We start from the raw sequence: 22,172 nt of genomic DNA, 5'->3' as shown, positions 1-22,172 counted from the left end.
ATCCCGAGCAGTACATCCCTGGAAGGGCCGTGATCCTCGCGGGCATGAAGCAGAAGGGCAGGGAAAGCTTGGTAGCTCGTCTCAAAAAAGCTGCGAAAGGGTGAAAGCCGGCCCCCGCCTTATTCATAAAAACCGGAACGGCTCATGACTTTTACGTGTGTGCATATTTAAACTGATCTCACACACCGGACTGCAGAGCATGTGTGGCTGACGGAGTGTTTCTGTCGGACGGTCCCGGTGTAATTAAGATGGGTTGGTGGCTAAATGCATGTGGTCAGCTTTTTGAATTTCGGTAGGAATTCCAGGTCCACAAGTAATTCCAGTTCACCGTTTCCCTTCCCCAGAGACGATTAAGCTGGAACGTGGCATGTTAAGCTTTTCAGGAAGATGGAGAATATCTTCTCGGAACCAGAGGAGACTGGTTTTATATTCCATTTCTGTGCCTGCTTATATTAACACATTCGAATAAGGAGACGACCCCTTCACTGTCTCATAAAACAGAGCAAGAGTCACCTGGGTTTCACGTTGTGTTCACCAGCCTGTGAAGGCATGAGCTGAAGATAGGCTGACAATGTCCACTGTATTTTTTGGTCATTAATATTCTCTTTCTAAAATACTGCCTTTTACTTTATTGAAAAGCATGTTTTTTAATTAAAAAATATTTTTTAGGGCTGTACCCGTGGCATACGGATGTTCCCAGGCTAGGGGTCGAATTGGAGCCACAGCTGTCAGCCTACACCACAGCCACAGCAACGCCAGATCCAAGCCGTGTTTGCGACCAACACCACAGCTCACCGTAACGCCAGATCCTTAACCCATAGATCGAGGTCAGGGATCGAACCTACAACCTCACGGTTCCTAGTCGGACTCGTTTCTGCTGCGTCACGAGGGGAACTCCAGAAAGGCATTTTAGTGTGGTTTATGTACAGCATCAAATAAAGAATATTTAGAATTCCTCAAAAAAAGAAAAAAGAACGATGCTGGAATGGCGCCTACTGGTTACGAATCCGGGATGGTCACTGCTGTGGCATGGGTGGGACTCCTGGTGGGGAACTTCTGCATGCTGCATTGCCCCCCACCCCCAAAAAGAAGCGTGATTCCATTTGACTTTCTAGTTTGGCCAGTGCATAAGGCAGATGAGTCTTCAAAAGTAAAAATGGATTATTATCATCAATATATATTAGTGGCTCCAGTTACCGTTCCGTAATGTTCCAAATGGGGTCTTGTGGCTGGAATGAGTTAGTGCACATCTGACACCCCGAGAACATTGTCCATCATCTCTCCTGACAGAGAACATCAGAAACACGTAGCTCTCTCACGGCAGGGACAGCGTATGCCTTCCGTCTTGCCATGGTGCCCTGTCAACTCGCCAGCACGCTGTCTGGCTCTCTACAAGTTATCTCATGGCCTTGCTCATTTCTCCGTTCCATGGGATGTCACACTCATCTAGCAAGACGTTGGTGACATCTTGCTGATGGGACCTAGAGATCGTAGAATGGCAAGTGTGCTGAAATGCAGTTGTGTTTGGTGGGGGTGAGGGTGGCAGAGCCCGAGAGAAGACAGGGAGCTCAATCAGCTTCCGGGAAAATATCAGCCTGGGAGATTCACCATATCCTCTCGAAGGTGAAGAATTGGCTGATAAACTCTCCATCCCTGGTCACTAAAATGGGACACGGGCGTTCCTGTCGAGGTGCGGCGGAAACGAATCCGACTAGGGTCCATCCAATGCAGGTTCCATCCCTGGGTCGGGGATCCAGTGCTGCTATGAGCTGTGGTGCAGGTTGACGATGAGGCTTGGACCCCGCATTGCTGTGGCTGTGGCGTAGGCCAGCAGCTGCAGCTCTGATTTGATTCCTGGACCTTCCATATAAAAATAAGAATAAATTAAAAAATAAAAAGGGACACATCACTTGGGGGCGTCCTCTGGGTTTGAGAGGTGACACCTACCGTGTTTGTGGATGCGCCTTCAAGCCAACTCCTGTGAGATGAAAAAGCTGCTGGCTGCCAGTGAGATCCGAGCTGGTTAAGACCTCAAGCCAGTTCTTACGATACATTAGATTCAATCGTGCTCGAAGTGTCCGTGGCAGAGCGCGGTGCTGCTGCGTGACGTCTCTTGGCAAAGACCACATGGGAGCCCCACGGTGAGAGACCCTTTGCTTTTGGAGCCAGGCCATGCCTTCGCTGGCAAATAACTAGTCACCCTTTGAAAAACAGTTCTTGGCTTGCCCCTTGGCACTGACGGAAGCTGAACACCTGGCCATGGACGATGAGGTAATTGTTTAGTCCAGAGACCTGCCGTGTTCGCGGGTCCACGGAGCCATTGCACGGAGCACGCCCGGCAGAGCGCCCTCACCGAGTGGAGATGGGGTACAGCAGTCTGCAGCCAAGCAGGTCCTTGGAAGCCCAAGCCTGTTGCGTAAGAGGTGGCTCACACTTGCAGCGTGCTACGTCCTTCTCGGCCTGCCCTGATGCTCTCACGGGAGGCCCCATAGCCAGCCTACGGAGGAAACATTCTGAGCCGGGTTAGCAAATGGCTGGGTGCGCTGGGCTGGCACCAGCGGGAAGCGGGCTGCTGCGCCACGTAGCGGTGTCGCCCAGGACAGACTAGGGAAGTCTTCCCCGCGAGCAGCACTTAGGTGTGTGTGTCTCATTGCCTTGGTCGGGAAGAACAGAGACTTAAGTTCTGCCGTGGTTCACGGTAAGTGGCCCACGATGTGGTCAGATGGACAGGGACTCGGAAGTGACAAGATTGCGGGACCAGCAAAAAGCAGCTTGGGGAAGAGGCAGGCAGAGGGACCCTCAGAATGGATCTGTCATTGTCAGCGTCTTTGCGTCCTGTGAGAGGGCTGCCAAAGGTCCCGGAGACCCTGGAAGAAAGGGCTTTAAGAAGCAGGGGGGCGTTCCCATCGCGGCTCAGCGGTAATGACCCCGACTAATATCCATGAGGACGTGGGTTCGATCCCTGGCCTCGTTCAGTGGGTTAAGGATCTGGCATTGTCATGAGGGGTGGTGTAGCGGCAGATGAGGCTCGGATCTGGCCTGGCGGTGGCTGTGGTGTAGGCCAGCAGCTGTAGCTCCGATTAGACCCCTAGCCCGGGAACTTCCATAGGCCACAGTGTGGCCCTAAAAAGACAAAAAAAAAAAAGAAAAAGCAGCAGCTGGACCAGATGTTCTCCTTTTGGATGCCAGTGAGTCTGGTGTCCTGGCCACCCCGGTGCTTGCTCAGAGGTCTCAGCGGCAAAGCTGCTGCGGTGTCACCTGGTGGTCGGCAGAGGACATCAGACTCCTTCCTTCAAGGGAGGCCCAGTGATGTTTCTTCACTGGAAGAGCTGCTTATTCTGGATTTGGACTCGTGTTCACTGCCTGCCATAAATCTGCCAGTGGAACCATCTGCAGACTCTCTGGATACCTCATTCACTGTCGTGGTGTATCCTGCACAGCATTGCTGGAGACCAAGAAATCCATTTGACAGAGGGGAGTAAGCCCGGGGACTGAAGCTGAAAGAGAGTTTTCCACATCAAAGCTAATGGCCCCGTCGGTCACACTGGGTACCTCGGTGCCAGGGAGTCGATGGACCTAGAGAACCGGAGTGAGCTGAAGAGGAGCTTGCTTCCAGAGGCAGGTGGAATGAAAAGGAACGTGGTTTGGGGGTTTGGGGGAGGGGAATTCAGGCTCCCTTAGGTGCTGTATCCACCGCTAGCCAGCCGTCTACACCTAGCACTCTTGCTCCCAGAGCTGAAGAATGAGGCTGGGGGCCAAGGAGCAGAGGTGGGGGCGGCGGTGCTCATCATTCCATCTAAGGGCCTCCCCCCCAGACTTGTAGTTTAGCAGTTTGGGGGCCCAAGGAAGGCTTGTTTTCACAAGAGAATGCAAGAATATTTGCGTCCCTGTGAGGGTTAAGGATGCCGGCTGGCTGTTGACAGCGCCTATGTCAGTGGGAAAATAAGTAGAAAATGGGGTCATGGGAGTTCCCATCGTGGCTCGGCGGGTTAAGAACCCTACTGGTATCCCGAGGATGCAGGTTCCATCCCTGGCCCCGCTCCATGGGTTAAGGATCCGGCGTTGCCATGAGCTGTGGTGTAGGTTGCAGACAGGGCTCGGATGCAGCGTTGCTGTGGCTGTGGTGCAGGCCGGCAGCTGCAACTCTGATTCGACCCCTGGCCTGGAACCCTCCATATGCCATGGGTACAGCCCTGAAATGGAAAAAAACGGGGGGGGGTACAGTGTGACTGGGGTTACTGATTCTGTCTCGAGGAAAGCGGCTTTCTGATACTCAGTGGGAGCGCAGAGCCGCTGGGGTGAGAGCAGTCCTAGGTCACCGAAGTGACCTAAGTCGCCGCAGTCCCGGGTGGGCGGGACCTCCAAGGCTTCAGATCCGTGGGGAGGTCTGAGTGACCTAAGCACCTCCAGGCCAGGATTCCTTCTCCCCGGGGCCGGCCGGGTACAGAGCCGACGTCCAGCGGGTGCTCGGTCTGCACGTGGGGCAGAGCCTGGTCCACCGTCACCATCACAGAGGAAAAGCTTCCGAGGCCAGAACCCCAGCCGTTCTGAGTGTGACGCCTCCCTCTCTGACTCAGGGCCCTGGTACCGGCTCCTGCGTGCCCCATCCCAAGCCCTCTCTGGACAGAGAGGTTGGAGCTGCTGCCCAGGCCCCAGTCTATTTTGTCTGCAATTATCTGACCAGGCAGCCTGGAAGCTGCTATGAGCAAGTTTCCGCAGACAGACCCATGTCTCTGCCCAGAGATCCCGGAGCCTGATAATCCCCCAGGAAACTCTGCAGCTCACCTTCTCCCTGGAGCCCCTTCACCCGCTTGGCTTTGAGTCCCTGAGCAGCCAAGGCTCAGGCCTGACCAGACCCCTTCAGCCACAGCCCGCGTCCTGCCCGGGGAGGGGCAGGAAGGGGTAGTCAGGGGTTGCTTATACCTCCAGGGCAGTGAGCTCACCACCTCCCCAGGGGCCCAGTTCCCCAACCACAGAGTCTGGCTTTTTTTTTTTTTTTTTTTTTTGGATTTCTTAGGGCCACAACAGAAGCATAAAATTCCCAGGCAAGGGGTCCAATCGGAGCTACAGCTGCCAGCCTGTGCCACAGCCACAGCCACGCCACACAGGATCCAAGCTGCGTCTGCCACCTACACCACAGCTCACAGCAATGCCTGATCCCTGACCCACTGAGCGAGGCCAGAGATCGAACCAGCATCCTCACGGATACTAGCTGGATTCATTTCCACTGTGCCACAACTGGAACTCCCCAGAGAGTCCTGCTTTTAAGGAACCCCACTTTTTTTTCTTTGCTTTTTAGGGCCATACCCGAGGCATATGGAGGTTCCCAGGCTAGGGGTCCAATCGGAGCTACAGCTGCTGGCCTGCACCACAGCCACGCCGCACAGGATCCAAGCTGCGTCTGCGACCTACACCACAGCTCCCGACCACACCAGATCCTTAACCCACTGAGTGAGGCCAGGGATTGAACCCGCATCCTCCCAGATCCTAGTCGGGTTGGTTAACTGCTGAGCCATGAAGGGCACTCCAAGGACCCCCACTTTTGTGCCTCCCACCCTACCTGGTCTTATCCTGCAGGGCAGCCCTTTAGAATTCAGAGACGGGGCCTGTGCCCTCTCGCCCCGTTTCCCCGGGACCTTTTCCGCTTTTCACTCCACCCAAAGAGACGTGCTTGCTGCCCCCATCATCTGTCTGCTCGATTATTCATTCAACCAGTATTTATTGGGTTCCCACTATGTGCTCGGCCTGGGCCTCAGGGGTGGGCGTAACACGTAGTGTGAGGCCTCACGGGGCAGTTCTCCTGAGAGGGGCAGACCAAAAGGGATTTTAAAACTATGCATAAGAACGATGTTTTGGGAGTTCCTGTTGTGGCTTCGCAGGTTAAGACCCTGACACAGTCTCTGTGAGGCTGCGGATTCAATCCCTGGCCTCCCTCAGTGGGTCAAGGATTCTGGTGTTGCCAAGAGCTGTGGTGTCGGCCACAGAGGCAGCTCGGACACAGAGGCAGCTCGGGCCTGGCGGGGCCGTGGCTGTGGGGTAGGCCGGCAGCTGCAGCTCCAGCTGGACCCCTAGCCCTGGAACTATCACACGCTGCAGGTGCGGCCTTAAAAGGAAAAAAAATGACATTATGTTCATTATGGTAACATCCCAAGAGAGAAGGAAATAGCATCTGGGTGTGTAGATGCAACGGGGTGAAAGCCACGGCAGGTTCTGTGGCTTAGAGGCCTCTTCGAGGCAGACAAGTGTAAGCTGTGAACTGAAGGAGGGCTGACCCTTGGGTGGCCTCGGGTTTCTGCTCCATCGCGTGGGGACACTGAGCAGAGACGGTTCCTGTCCCAGGTCCCACACGTACCAGCCGGGTGAACTTGCATGTGGTTTGACTCTTGGAGCCTCGGCTTTTTCGGTGTTTAGGTGCATGACGATGCCTATTGGACAGGCTGTTAGAAGGAGCCAATGGGGTGGTCAAGTTCAGTGCCGTAGCCAGAGTCATCCGTCTCACTAGGGTGGGATTACTGGCCACAGGTCTTTAAGTTTCCAGTGACTTGCTCTATACCCACGTGTGTCAGTTACTGGTCATCCAGTATCTCCTGATGGATGCCAACGCCTGCCCTTGTCCAAATGGACCCGAGAGGTTTCTCTGTCCCAGGGAAGAATCCTGCTTCCAGGGTCGGGAAGAGAGAAATCTTGGGCTCAGGCTGTCCGTGTTACTGCTTCTTCTGTGACCACACGGGGGCGCTGTTGAAGACACGTTCTGTACCTCCTCCTGGACCTTTGTCCTCCCTTGCAGGGGAGCCTGTGCTCCTGCGATCGCCGCAGTTTGGGTCCAAGGTCACAGCTTTCTTAGACTTACCTCTGCACGCCTGGCCAGGGACCCCGAAGCAATCCATCCTGCCAGGTCAAGAGGGACTTCTAGCCTCAGCTGCATGGGAAACGCGAACCAGCCCTCCTACCAATATCCCAGACCCTGTGCCGAGCCAGGGCGTCCTTTCAGGGCTCCCGCTCCCTCCTGGGGAGGGGGCCAGGTACACAGGGTCTTTTCTGGACAGTGGGTTACCCCAGCCTTTAAGACATGCCTCTGCACCTGGAGGCATGTTGCTACCCATGCAGCTTTGCCCACCAGGGCATCAGAGACCAGCTCAGTGAGCCAGTGGGAGTGGAGCTGCTTCAGCCAGGCCACAGTAAGTCGTGTCATACTCTCTCCGGCACCGCGGGGGCCTCCTGGCGTTGTGTTTGAAGAGCTAAGAGGGATGAGCTTCCTCCCCCCAGCCCAGGGACACCTACCTGAACAAGGAAGCGCTATTCTAAGGGGCACCTCTGTTTGTACTTTTGTTTTTCTTTTTGCGGGCCACACCTGCAGCATACGGAATCTCCTAGGCTAGGGGTCGAATGGGAGCTGCAGCTGCAGGCCTATGCCGCAGCCACAGATTTGAGCCCCATCTGTGACCTACACCGCATCTTGCAGCTGCACCAGATCCTTAACCCACTGAGCGAGACCAGGGATCAAACTCGCATCCTCATGGACACTAACTACGTTAGGTTTTTCACCCACCGAGCCACAACGGGAACTCCATCTGTTTCTACCTCAACAGAGAACCAGCTGGTGGCTTCTCTGACTGTGCAACCCTAAGGCAAACTCTGCCTTTCCAGCTACTAGAGTACAGATGCAGCTTCCCGTTTCATCCTCAGAAACCACCCAGTGGAGAAGAGGCTATTGCCAAGATTGTCTGGAATGGCGTTGGATTGGGGCTATGGCGACAGTGGCTGGCAGGCCTTCCTGTCTTTCTTATCCTCCGAGTGCAGTTTGGGTTCCCCCTGAGCACAGAAAGCAGAGCTGAGGCCCCCGCTTAAGGATTTCTTGGGACCTGCCTGTGTGAGGCCTTTGATGACTCCCAGAGCTGTGCGGTTAAGAGGGCTTGCCCCCCGACCCCTGCCAGTGCTCACCCCTGCCCCGCATCCCCAGATGGACCAGCCAGGTCTTCCCCAGCATCGGGCAGAGGGAGGGCAGCAGGGAAGATGCCTCTGTGGTGGGTGGAAGCAGGCATTCCATCTGGAAGGCAGGTGGGCAGGCGGAGCCCCTGGGCCAGGCTAAGGAGAGGCCAGATTGCTGAGCTCAGCTGGAGCAGGGGGAGCTTATCCCCACAAGGCTGTGTCCACGGCGACCCCAGGCACAGCTCCTGCCTCCCGATGCACAGCAAGCAGAGGCTGGGATCTGCCCTGCAGCATATGGGGTTGGCAGTGAGCAGGGCCCCCCTAACAGGAGAGGACCCACTCGTGAGAAAATGGCCTTCTGATGACAAGTCCGATGTCGGCGTGGACTCCTTGGGGCTCTCTCTTCAAGCCCCCCAAGCATGTGCTCTTCAAATGAAGGTGGGGGACCGACTCTGAGTCTGGGGGTAAGCGAGCAAACCTCTCTCGGTTCACTGAAAGACTGCAGGAGAAGGGTAGGGAGAAAAGCACTGATCTACTCCTTCTTTTTCCCTTTTTTCTGCTACTCCTGTGGCATACGGAGGCTCCCGGGCTAGGGATCGAATTGGAGCCGCAGCTGCCAGCCTACGCCACAGCCACAGCTATACGGGATCTGAGCCACAACTGCGACCACAGCTTTTGGCAACGCCGGATGCATAACCCACTGAGTGAGGCCAGGAATCGAACCCCCATCCTCACAGAGAAAATGTCTGGTCCTTAACCTGCAGGACCACGACGAGAACTCCTGATCTACACTGTGTTTTAGCCAAGTCAGGCTGCCTCTGCAGGCTGCAGAGTCCTCTCAAATGACCTTTGAAATTCCTTCTGGATCTAACATTCAAGGGTATAACAATAATAGGAGTTCCCTTCGTGGCTCAGCGGTAACGGACCCAACTAGGATCCAGGAGGACGCAAGTTCGATCCCTGGCCCCGCTCAGCAGGTTAAGGATCCTGCGTTGCTGTGAGCTGCGGTGTAGGTCACAGACACGGCTCAAATCTGGCGTTGCTGTGGCTGTGGCGTAGGCTGGCAGCTCCAATTAGATCCCTAGCCTGGGAACCTCCACATGCCACAGGGTTGGCCCTAAAAAGAGAAATAATAATAACGACAGTAATACTAATAGACTCGTCTAGTTAAACCCCCCTGAGCTACTGCTAAGATCCCCACTTTACAGACGGGGAAACGGAGCCCAGGAAAGGCGACGTTGGTGTGCCGGGTCGCACGGCGGGTTGGGGCAAAGCCGGGAATCAACCGAAGACTCTCCTGGGGCAGAGACCCAACCAACACGCGCAAGCCTTCCGCTGCCTCGTCAGGCCTGCCTTCTGGACGGTGCAGGGATGGTGTGGCCCACGTGAGTTCTCTGCTGGTCTTTGGCTGAGGAGACCTGACCCATTCCTCGTTCTGGGTTTGTGCCCTGTGCGGCTTTAGGAAAACTTCCCTCTCCTTCTTGCTGTAGTTGCCGAAGACATGGGCCCCGCCGGCGCAGGCCCGCCAGCCAAGAGAGCCCGTGTGCGCCTGCGTGAGTCAGGCAGGCTCCTGCCTAAGGAAGCAGATGTGTATACGGAGGGGAGGGACCGGGAGTAATTAGGGGGCTATTTCCCCGGGGAAACCAGACCTCCTTCTTGGGGACGGGATGGCGGGCCCATCTGTCAACAGGCCTCCCGACGCCCTGCTCGGGGCCGGGCACACTCTGGGGGGTAGAACGACCTCAGGAGCTCAAAGACCCCGCCGGGGTCTGGATGCTCTGATGTAGAGACACCCAGCGCTCCTCCCCCTGCAACCCCGCCCGCACGCCCTGGAGCTCGAGCTCTGTCAGGAGCGAGGATTTACACGCATGGACATGAAGAACAATGAGGGGATTTGTGCCAAGTGTGTGGTCCATCCACTCATTAACAAGCATTTATTGAGTCTTCTTGGGATCGGGCACTGGGCTAGGCCAGGGGGACACACAGAGGAAAGGGACCCTGCCTCTCCTCTTAATGCAGGACCCGTGGGAAAGACAGACTCCTCAGTCAGTTAGGGCCACGTTAGACGAAAGCGGCTCGGAGCTTTCCTGGTGGCACAACAGGTGCCAAGCACTGGGCTAAAAACTTCCCGAGCAAGTGTTTCCTTATTTAATTCCTACAAAATGTGATGAGGTGGGGACTTGTTTTTTGTTGTTTTTTAGGGTCATACCTGCGGCATATGGAAGTTCTCAGACTAGGGGTCGCATCAGAGCTGCCGCTGCCGACCTATGCCACAGCCACAGCAATGCCAGATCCAAGCCACATCTGTAATCTACACCACAGCTCACGGCAACGCCAGATCCTTAACCCACTGAGCGAGGCCAGGGATCAAATCCTTAACCCACTGAGCGAGGCCAGGGATCAAACCCGCGTCCTCAAGGATGCTAGTCAGGTTCGTTAACCGCTGAGCCACGGTGGGGGCTCTTTAACTGTTCCCATTTTATGTGCGAGGAAACTGGGGGCTTAAAAAAGTCACTTGCCCAAGATTCTGCAGGGGAGGTGGAGGCAGGGCTCCAATCCAGGGAACGTGGCTTCGAAGGCCACGTCCTCTCGTGCCGGACCCTGGGGTGTCAGGTGTGGGTGGTGGGAAGCTGAGGGGCTGAGCCGGGGCTAGATGGCGGAGAGTCCCAAGCGTCTTGGAATTCCTCCGGAAGTTGGGGGGGTGGGAGGGGCCGGTTCCTCTAAGGGAAGATGGACCGTGTGGTCAGGGAGCTGAAGCGTCGTTAGGGATGCTGGGCTTGGGAGCTCCCGTTGTGGCTCAGCGGGTTAAGACTCTGACTGGTATCCATGAGGATGCAGGTTCGATCCCTGGCCTCACTCAGGTGGGATCCGGCGCTGCTACGAGCTGTGGTGTAGGTCACAGACGTGGCTCGGATCTGGCGTTGCTGTGACTGGTGCAGGCTGGCAGCTGCCGCTCGGATCCGATCCCCAGACTGAGAACTTGCATGTGCTGCAGGCCCGGCCGTAAAAAGGCAAAATAGAGGATGGTGGGCTTGGGCCGGCTGGTGCTGTGTGGATATCATCAGAGAAAGAGGAGGAGGGAGATGGAGCGAGGGGAGCAAAGGGAGGAGGGAGGAGGCTCCCGGCGTGAACGGGGAAAGGTTTGTTGGGGGACGAGGTCAGGGAGTGTTGGGAAGGAGAGTCCTGGACTTCCAGACAGGAGCGTGTCTCTGGGGCAGTCAGCGCTGGCTGTGTGGCCAGGGGGACGGCCCGGGCAGGGGAGGCTCTGCGATGCTATGGGCCAGGGGCTGTGTGGCTGCAGGACGAGCAACGCAGACATGGCCCCTGGCCTTCCCGGATTTGCCATCCAAGAGCCGAGACAGACATGAATCAAGCAACCGCAGGCACCCATGGGTGTGTGCAAACAACCTGGCAGCTATCGAAATCCCAGGGCCCCCCGGGGAGATGTGGGAAAGAGTCCTTCTTCAGGATGGACTGGCGGGGGGGGGGGGGGCTGTGTGTGTGAAGGAAGAGTGTCCAGACAGAGCAAGCGGCCAGAGCAAAGCCTCAGAGGCGGGAAGGAATGGCGAGAACTGAAAGGCGAGCTAAGAAGCCAGAGTGGCTGGTGCTCAGAGAGCTGGGGAGAGGGGGGTGGCACCAGATGCCAAACATTTGGGGGTTTTCCTGGAGAACAACTGGCAGACAGTGATGAGTTTTAGGCAGGAGAGTGACACAAGAAGACCTGTGTTCTAGAAAGACCCCTGTGGCCGCTGTAAGGAGGGTGGAAGGCAGGGGAAGTGAGTCTTGGGAGATCAGTTTGGACTCCCTGCAGGGGAGAGGTGGGGAGTCTGGATTAAAGTCATGGTCGTGGAAGCAGGAGGCCTGAACAGACTGAATGGCATCTGGAAGGTGGGCTCAACAGGACGCGGTGACAGACTGGGGGTGGGGGCGGGAAAGAGGAAGGACCAGCGACGCCCAGGGGTTCACCTTGAGCAACGGGATGGAGAGCGGGGCTGTAGGGAGAGATGGGGGCTCGGGAGGGGAGCAGGTTCACAAAAGAGAATCGGAGTTCCCTTGTGGCTTGGTGGTAACGAATCCACGAGGACGTGGGTTTGGTCCCTGGCCCCGCTCCATGGGCTAAGGATCCGGTGTTGCTGCGTGAGCTGTGGTGTAGGTCACAGATGCGGCTTGAGTCCCACGTTGCTGTGGCTGTGGTGTAGGCCGCAGCTGCAGCTCCCATTAGACCCCTAGCCTGGGAACCTCCATATGCCGCACATGCGGCCCTAAAAAAAAGAAAGAGAGAATCACACGCTGATACTGAATGCGCTTGGTTCGAGGGGCCTTCGAGACACCACTGGAGGCTGTTGGTGCCCAGGCCGGGGCTCAGGAGACAGGTTTTGGTTGGAGATGGGACTCGAGGAATCACTGGCTAGAGATGGAAATGCAGCCGAGGAAAGGCCAGGGGGAGGGCGCGGGAGGAGAAGAGGCCCAAGACCCAAGGGCAGGGTCTGGATGGGGGAGGAGCGGACACAGGAGACCAGAAGGTCCTGGCAGGGCTGCGGGGAGACAGTGTCAGACAGCCCTGGGAGAGCATGCGGGGTGGGGGGTGGGGGGCTGTCGCAAGAGATCAGGCAGGTTGAAGACTCCCCAGAGCCCAGCAGAATCCGGGAAATGGAGTCAACGGGGACTTGAGCAGGAGGAGCCTGGGCAGCGGGCAGAGGCGGCAGAGGCAGGGCCGTGGGCTGGGGATTTAGGAGGTGAAGCCAAGGAGATGGGACTGGAGATAACGGGTCACCACCAAGACCTGGGGCTGGAGGAGAAGGAACAGAGCCAGGTTGCAGGAGAGGAGGGCGGAGGAAGGCTCGCTCTGTCTGCTCATTGGCTGGCTGTTTTTTAAGCCGGGAGGAGTGGACCTATGAGGCTGGGAGAGGGAGGTTCTGGTTTTCTTTCCCAGAGTAGACCCTTGAGGCTGAGAACAGCAACAACAAATCCAGAAGGGCCCGGGCAGCAGAGGAATCCAGCTTTTCAGCTGAGTAGCAAAAAGGCAAGCCAGCATTTGCCCTTTGGCTCTGCCAGGGGAGGTCAGAGAAAGGCCTGCCCGGGGATGGAGTGGGAGGGCGAATGGGGGAGAAAGAGCAGCTGGAGGGGTGAGCTTTGCCCGGGACCGGGGAGAGGTAACTTCTGAAGGTGCATAGGAGTATTACGGGGGGATTTTTTCGTTTGTTTTTTGGGGCCACATCTTCGGCATATGGAGGTTCCCAGGCTAGGGGTCGAATCGAAGCTGCAGCTGCCGGCCTACACCACAGCCACAGCCATGCCAGATCTGAGCCCCATCTGCGACCCGTGCCTCAGCTTGTGACAATGCTGGGTCCTTAATCCACTGAGCAAGGCCAGGGATGGAACCCACGTCAATTTCTTAACCTGCTGAGCCACAGTGGAATCTCCTAAGGGAAGATGTTAAAAGTGAGAATAAATAATAAAGATTCATATATGTAGCTAAGGTTTTCTCTCTGTCTGCTGAGACTACCACAACTCAAGTCTGGTGTTTGAACTTGGCTGTGAGCAGAGTCATCTTTTAGGGGAAGCATTCTGGCTTGGAGATCAGGAGATGTGCTTTCTAGTCTGGTTCTGCGGTCAGTGCGCTTTGGGCCCCTGGGCCCAGTTCCCCGTATTTAAGTTGAGCTGGAGGTGAATCTTTTTCATATTTTCATGTGAAACGGTTCGACAGCCTTGCTGCCGGCTGGGGGCTTGGTGCTTCGCATGTTTGCTGCACGCGACTGGGTGAAGTCATACCAGCCCTGACCCTGACAGCCAGGGCTAAAGCGTCCTGAGCACCATCGCTGTGCTCTGTACTGCACCCAGAGCTTCGAATCCCGCCGAGGGATCACCATGCCCATTTGACAGATGAGAAAACTGAGGCTCACTTCCCCAAAGTCACACTTCCAGGAAGTGGCAGGGCCAAGGTTCCCCTATGCCGTGGCTCCTCTGACCGAGGAAGACCTATGGGCCACATGCTATTCAGAAGAAAGGCGTGCCCACTAGCTGGGATCCCTCCTTTGACCACAAGCTCAAGGGCCAAGGCCAAACGGGGCTTGCAAGGCCAAATCCAGATCGGGGACGCCCAGGTCATAGGGAGAGGCCTACTAAGACTGAGAGTCACTGCTGGGGTGGAGGGGAGCGGGCAGCAGTGGGATCGAGGTCACGGGGAGGCTCGATGTCCAACTGAGGAGTCTGATCCGTACCCGGTAGACACGGGAGCCACGGAAGGTTTGGGAGGAAGGCTCAGCAAAACCGCTGGGGATGAGGCTGGAGGCCCACAAGGAAGGAGGACAGACAATAAACCCGGCGGGGATGGTTGATGAGTTTGGGTGGGGAAAGAAAAGAAGGACTGGCCTGGCGGAGGCCCTGGCCCCTGCAGGTCCAAGGCGAGGCCGCCCCTTCCTTGGAAAGGGACGGGGGATCTGAGCAGCCAGCTCCGGCTCCGAGCCCATCAGAGAGAGGGGTTAGGGCACGTCAGAGGGTGTTTGTCTCTGTGGGGTTTTGTTGTCTGTTTGCAAATGGATCTCCTGCCTTTGGCTGTGGCTGGAGGCTTGCGAAAGCTGGTAGCTGCAGCGGCCAGGCCTCCCTGTATCTCTTGGCTTTACTGCCCCTGGGGGATCTCGCTGGGTCATGGGCCTCTGCCTCCTTTGCCATGGGGCCTCCGCTCCAAGGATGCTGCCTGCCTCCCTGCCACTGGCCCTGCAGGGCCTGGGGTCACGCAGACCTTGGCGGAGGCTTGTCCTGGCCTCAGGCTCCCTGGAGTCCCCAGACGCCACGCGGGTGTCTTCCCCACTCAAAGCTGTGCGTCACCGAGGCCCCATTTAACGCTCTTCCCGCCTGGGGAGATCGGCAGCCGGGCTGGAGACACCGACCCAAGTCTCGTAGGGCGGAGGGCCCCTTAAGCGCCATGCAGGAAAGAGGCGCAAGAACAGGACGCTGGGTTCCGGCCCTGACACCATTCCCTGATACCATTCCCTGTGCGACCTTGGGTCGCTCCTCCCGTCGGGGCAGGGGACGAAAGGCGAACTGGATGATCTGACATTCTTTTCAACTCAGAGCCTTTCTTCGGGAGACTGAACCAAACCCCTTATTCCACAAACATCCCCCGGCCCTTCCATGTGGCCAGCCTCGGGGCCGGGGTCATTGCAGCAGACCTGCCCTCGGGACCAGCGTGACCCGTTTGAAAGGCCCCAGGGTCCAGGGTCCAGCCGCCGGGCACAAAGAGGAGGCATCTGAAGGCCGCAGGTAAAGGAGACTCTGCCTTCAGTCTGGGCCTCTGAAAAAATGTCACTGAGATCTCCCAGCCCCTCTCGTGGCCTCTGTTCATTCTTCCCACCTGCCCAGGACTCGTTCTCTTCCCACCCCCGCATCCTGTAAACCCCGCCCGTCCCCCCTCCTGCCGCGTGTCTGCTCACACCGCTCCTGGCCCTTCCAGCCTTGCCTTCCTTGCCTGCCTCTGCTTTCCCTTCACCAAGGTCCCAGTCTCCTCGCGGGCGGCAAGGAGGGGAGAGATGGACGCCGAGGGGCAGAGGCTCGTCCTGTGCGCTGAGGTACCAGGGACCCAGAGCAGACACAGAGTGACCCCTGGGCCAGGAGCCGGGGATCCGTATGGGGGCACTGCGGAGGGATCTCCTGGTCTAACCCCCCTTTTCCCTTGCCCAAGAACAGGGGGCAAGGGTCCTTAGGCCCCACCGCGTCCCCCGAGACCAGCTTGTGATGAGGGACCCGCAGGCAGAGCCCAGGTTGCTTCCCACACAGAGAAAACCCGGGACAAGAGGACTCCGACTCGGAGATCATCGGCGCAGGAGACGCCTCGGGTCTGCCCGCCCCGTTTCACAGGCGGAGAAGCCGAGGCCCAGGAGGAGAGGGATGTGTCTGAGCTGGGAGTTGCCGCCAGTCCCCCCCACTTCCAGGCAGGGCTTCCCTCCGCCGCGTGATGCTGGCTCATCAGTACCAGCTATCAGCCGCGACAATGACACTGGGGTGGCCACTGTTATTGCTGTTACTGCTGCTTACCTGAGGGTCTCCTTTCGACCAGGCCCACGTTTAACTCCCCCTGCAGCCGCCGTGGGCAGCAAGCTCGCCCCATTTTAGATGAATTCTTTTTTCTCCCCTTTTAGGGCTGCAGGTGCGGCCTATGGAGGTTCCCAGGCTAGGGGTCGAATCGGAGCTACAGCTGCCGGCCTGCACCACAGCCACAGCAACGCCAGATCTGAGCCGCAACTGTGACCTACACCACAGCTCACGGCAACGCCGCATCCTTAACCCACTGAGCGAGGCCAGGGATCGAACCCGCAACCTCATGGTTCCTCGTTGGGTTCGTTTCCGACGAGCCACAACGGGAACTCTTTGTCCTCGATGTACAGGGGAGGAGCCCTAGAGAGACTCCTCCTCTTATAGAGGAGGAGCTTAGAGAGGCCAGGCAGTAGGTAGCAGTGTGGCGAAGTGGTGGCAGAGCCTAGAGTCTTAGCGCCAGAGGTCAACCCCCAATCCTCTGCTTCTCGGCTGTGTGGCATCGGGAGTCACGTGCCGTCTCTGAGCCTCAGCATCCGCTTCCTAGCCTGCCTGGGCTGTGGCTGTGACCAGGCCGGGCAGCACTGCTCCTACCCCCCGTCACTGGCTGTGTGCCCTCAGCCAGCCTTCACACTGTTTCTTGCCTCTTCTGGCTTCTGATGGTGCTGGCACTTCTCGTGGCCCCATCACTCCAATCTTTGCCTCTGTCCTTCACCCTCCGAACTCATCTGCGCTGCTGGGTTGGTGTGGGTGTTACCATGGAGTAACCAGCACGAGCTGGTGCTCAATAAGCCGCACTTCATCTGAAGTTGCCTCACTTCCTTCTTTTCTTTTTCTTCTCTTCCTTCCTTCCTTTCTTCCTTTCCTTCTTTTTCTCTCTCTCTCTCTCTTTCTTTTTTTGCTTTTTAGGACTGCATACACGGCATATGGAAGTTCCCAGACTAGGGGATGAATTGGAGATGCAGCTGCCAGCCTACACCACAGCCGCAGCAACTCAGGATTCGAGCCACACCTGCAATCTACACCACAGCTCAGGGCAACCCCAGCTCCTTCAATCCACTAAGCAGGGCCAGGGATCGAACCCACATCCTCACGGATACCAGTCCGGTTCATTACCGCTGAGCCACAGTGGGAACTCCCCCACCTTCACGCTTTCGCCTGCAGTTTGCTCTACCAGGAGGCTCTCCCCCCGGCCCGTGACCTGGGAAGGGCAGCGCCTCCTTCATCTCTGTCCCTGCAGGCGCCACACGCCTCGAGGGGTGTCAATAGGCTAGAGTGAAGGTGGGCGTCTCACAGCGGGGCTGGACCGTTTTCTAGTTTCTAAGGAAGAAATGGATGCCAGAGGGAGGTGACCTTCCTCCGAGGCCACGTGGCCGCCCATTCGTCTGTTCCTCACAGGCCCCCTGAGTGCTCCACGCAGGACAAGTGCTTGGCCGGGAAGGATCGAGGCGTGGCAGAAGGAACACCGGCTTGGGGATCAAGAGACTCAGGTTCAAGGCCCTCTCTGTCACTCCGCCGCTGGGCCCCTGCGCGTGCGATGGCCCCTCTCTGGGCCTCAGATCCCCACCTACTTCTTGAGGCTGGTGTGAGGAAGGGGTGGCGACACAATGTGTCACGCATGTGTAATGCCGACGCCGGGGCCCCGCAGGGAGGGGCTCCCAGGAGCCAGGGGGCCGGGTCAGGGCTGGAGTCAAGCAGGTCTGGGCCAAACCCCAGATGCTCCTCTCTCCAGCTGAGTGACCTTGCACGAGTCGCCTCTCCTCTCCGAGCCCGAGTTCGTCCCCTGCGAACTGTCAGCTCTTCGGAGGGGCCTTCCCTGACCCCTTTGTCCCCAGCCTCCTCTCCTCCGCCCCTTCGCTTCCCCCAAGCACTGACCACCGTTCAGTTATCTGGTTTGTTTCTCTTCGTTGTTGCCTGCCTCCTGCTGCCAGGCGTACGCTCCATGAGAGCAGGGGTTTTTGTCTGTTGTGCTCCCTGCTGCGCCTCCAGGATCTGGCACTTAATGAGCACCCAGCAAAGGCCTGTCCAGGGAAGGGAGGATGCAGGATGCAGAGGAGCCCGTGACCCCAGCCTCCCAAGGGAGTTGAACGGCCAAAGGGCACAAGGCGAGGAGTGCGCCCAGCCCGGCACGTAGTAGGTTCAATCCGTGACGGTGGGGCTGCTGGCACCCTCCTGCACATAAACTTGGCAGCCGCCTTCCTGGGAGTGGGCCCCTCTGGAGGGCAGGGCCACTCAGAAGCTCTCGCAGGGCAGCTTCCACTTCCCGGCTTGAGCCAGGCCCTCTAATTGCTCCGTCTCCTTGGCAGAAACACATCTGTCTAATGAGTTTGCACCCAGTTGGCCCCTGCCCATCTGCAGGCAGACAAAGGCCCTCTGTCCCTGGGATCTGCCTCCGGCCTGCCCCCTGCCTCCCTGATAAACCAAGGCCCCGGCTGCCAAGCTCCACTTGGGTGGAGGAGCCCAGGACCCCTGCCCTGGGTCTGGGCCCCGGAGCAGAGCGGAGGCGCCTTGGCTGTGGAGGGAGGGCCCCGGGGCCAAGGCCCAGCTCTGCCGCAGCGACTGGGTGACGTGGCAGGTCCCGGGGCGTCAGGACCAAGAGCTCCGGGTTGGATGCCTGCCTCCAGGACGCACCAGCTGTGAGACCCTGGGCAAGTCACCCGCCGCCCTCCCCTCAGTTTCTTCATCCTTGGAGCAGGAAGAGATGACAGGAGCGAACGGGGTAGACACGCAGCCCGGCTCCTAGCACGTACGGAGAGCGACTCTAATTACCGGGGACCCCATGGGATCCCTCAGCCTCCCACCTACAAAAGCAGGGTTGCCGTGGAGTTCCCATGGGTCAAGGATCTGGTGTTGCCACTGCAGCGGCTCCGATTCCACCCCTGGCCTGGGAACTTCCACACGCCAAGGGCGTGGCCCCCAAAAAACCCGAGCCGGGTTGCTTGACCTCGGCGCTCTTGACCTTTGGGGCAGGATTATGCCCTGTGGTAGAGGGCTGTCCCGTGCCATGTAGGATGTGTAGCAGCTTCCCCGTCCTGGCTGATTTAATGTGGAGGTTTCCCCTCAAACTCTGAAATTCTCTGATTTGCTCAGAAACCCCAGGATCACCGCATTGTCTGAACCCCTGTAAAACCGTCCTGACTTATAAACACCCTCGAGAATAACCTCCCTGGTCTGGGGGCCCCAAACGCCCCAAGCTGTAGGTGGTACCGGGCTGGGGGGTGATGGTGAAAGTTGCAGCAGGACCCAGCCCTGAGCACCTAGAAACTCCCTCAAACGTTCCCTGTGGCCTCCTCGCTTCCTTCTGGAACACACAGGGCCGCTGGCCCATAATCCTTGTGCCCAGCTGGACTCTACACCCCGCTCCGTCCCATCCCCTGCTCTGCCAAGCCCTGCCTCCACCACGCCCTTCCCTGCATGTGGCATCCACTCACCACAGCCACCTGCCGAGCCACTGAGCCCTGGCTGGTGTGGTCCCTCCCGGCCTGGGCCCAGCTCTGAGGTCCCTCCTCCAGGGTCTCCCAGCTCCCTCAGCCAGGCTCTGCCCTGCCTCCCCAGCCTCCAGAGCCAGCCCTGAGCTCACAGCTCTGCCAGGACATACGACTGCCCAGCACTGCATGGCGGTGATTTATGAGGCTGTCTGTCTGAGCCCCCAGGGCAGGCAGGGCCCCGTCTGATTCACGGCCTGGCCTGCGAGCTGGCTCTGGGAGGAGGCATTGCGAAGTCTGGCTGGCAAGGAGCTCAGGCCCAGGGGCGGCGGGGGGTGGGGGTGGCTGCTGCCAGGCTGTTGGAGAAGGCCTGGACCCCTGCCCCCGCCGCAACAGGCTCCCCCCCAGCTCCCGCCCGCCAGTCACTGACTCATTCACTCAGTAACTTCTCTGGCTCATTCCTGCATCTGCCTGCTCCTTCACGGACCTCTCACAAAGGGGGAGCTCCTCCATTCATTTTCCACGCAGCACCCACACAAGTGGAAGTTTCTAGGCTAGGGGTTGAATTGGAGCTACAGCTGCCGGCCTGTGCCACAGCCACAGCCTCAGCCTCGCCGGATCCGAGCCCACGTCTGAGACCTACACCACAGCTCACGGCAACGCTGGATCCTTAACCCACTGAGCGAGGCCAGGGATCGAACCTGTGTCCTCATGGACACTGGTCGGGTTGGTTAACCGCTGAGCCACGACGGGAGCTCCTCCACCCAGTCCTTTATTCATCCAACAGACAGCTGCTGCGCTCTGATAGTGCCCCGAGTCCTGCCCTCTGTGGAAGCCCTGGGCATGGGCAGGGCCGCCAGCTCCAGCCCAGCTCTGAAGCTCTTCTATCTGGCGGTAGGAGTGGAGGTGGAGGTGGAGGCGGGCGAACAGACGTAAAAACAAATGCCTGCAGGGCAGAGGCAGAGGGGCCATGAGCACATCACACACAACGTGCCCCAGAGGGATCTGAGCTGGCTTCAAAGAGGAGGTGATGTTTGAACTAGGCCTTGAGATTGGGAAAGAGCAAGTAAGGGCTGGCGAGGCTGGGCGAGAGTTTGGAGATGGGGAGGAGGAGAGATGACAGCTCGAGGAAGAGTCGCTTCCGACAGGACTTGGGGACTCCACGGCTAGGTGACTTGTGAGGCAGAGGCAGGGACAAGAATTGTGTTCAGTGCCCATCCTTCATGCAGTTACCCTGCATCCACAAATACTTAGGGTTCGCCGTGTGCCCAACAGCGCCCCCGGGGCTGGGAGGTCGGAAGGACACAAGCGCCTGCCCTCAAAGAGCTTAATAAGTTCCAGCGTGAGGAGGCAGATGACCGAAAAGCAAAGAGAGCAGGCGATGCAAGACCGTGACACCATCTGCCCACCCACTGCTCTGCAGCAAGGTTGAGCCTTCATCCCTGAGCCTGATGCCCAGCACAGGGCTTGGCGCACATGGTTCTTTGTGGGACAGGAGGCCACAATGGGGTCAGACTGGGACAGGAGACGCTGGGGTAGCTGCTGCCCATCCAGGCAGGGGTCAGGATAGATGAGGAAATTCAGGGTGTCTGGAGGGGTCTGGGTACCCATGGCGAACAGTTTCTCCAGTGTGTGCCCAGCCCTTCTCGGGGGAGATGAGCATGGGGGCGGGAAATCCAGCCCCACCCCCACGCCCAGGCAGCGGTGACAGGGAAGGGCTGAGGTCCCTATACTTGCCTTTCCAAGAGTTGAGGTTCTAGAATGGTATTGGGGCCCACGCTGAGGCTTCTTCTTTTTGTGTAGATACGAACACATCTTTTTTTTTTTTTTTTTTTTTCCTTTACAAGGCCGAACTTGTGGCATATAGAACTTCCCAGGCTAGGGGTCGAATTGCAGCTGCAGCTCCCGGCCTACGCCACAGCCACAGCTGCAGCAACACCAGATCTGAGCAGCACCTGCAACCTATACCACAGCTCAGGGCAATGCCTGATCCTTAACCCACTGAGCGAGGCCGGGGATTGAACCCGCATCCTTATGGATAATAGTCAGGTTCTTAACCCACTGAACCACAGTGGGAACTCCTTGAGGCTTCTCCTGATCCTGGAGCCAGAGGTTCTAGAGAGGGACAGAGTCCAGGGACCAAGCTCAGGGAGGAGGACCAGGGCAGAGGGGGTGGTGGGCAGGGGGGAGTGGGTGCTGGGAAACTGTTCCTCCTCCAGCTCTTTCATCCTTGCTCCTCCTCTCTCTGAGTCCAGGGCCCAGCCTCTCTAGCCCTTACTGGTGGGTATGGAGTCAGCCTTGAACTTTCTCCTGGGCGGAAGGAGTCTCCTTCCATACCCCCTGGCCTCCTGGCCTCACCAGCCTGGAGGAATGCCCGAGACATGCCTGCTAGGCTTGCATTCTGCCTCAGGACTAACCTGAAAAGAGGGTCCTTAGGGAGGGATGGGGACCCTGGGGCACAGCAGGGTATTCCAGGGGCACTGGAACCTGGCTTTTCTAGGTGACATGGTGACGTAGCGGTTAGGATGCTTTGGGCTACAGGTAACAGTCAGTTTGACACACTGGCCTAGAGCCTGGGGACCCCTCCAGAAGTGCTGAAGGTCGGCAGCTCTGTCCAAGGAGGATGATGCATATACTTCCTGCAGGAGGAGCACGAGCCAAGACTTCAGCTAAGCTCTGGGGCTTCCCGCGCTGAGACTCTGGGTGAAAGCGAGGGAGGGGCCAGGCCTTGGACCACTCCGAGAGCTGCCGCCCCTCTCCCGACCCCAGGAGGCACCAAAGTCCTGC

The sequence above is a fragment of the Sus scrofa genome, chromosome 6 (genome assembly GCF_000003025.6).
Source record: "Sus scrofa isolate TJ Tabasco breed Duroc chromosome 6, Sscrofa11.1, whole genome shotgun sequence".
Taxonomy (NCBI): Eukaryota; Metazoa; Chordata; class Mammalia; order Artiodactyla; family Suidae; genus Sus; species Sus scrofa.
The sequence above is the reverse complement of the archived record's forward strand: the minus strand, read 5'-3'. Positions refer to the sequence as shown.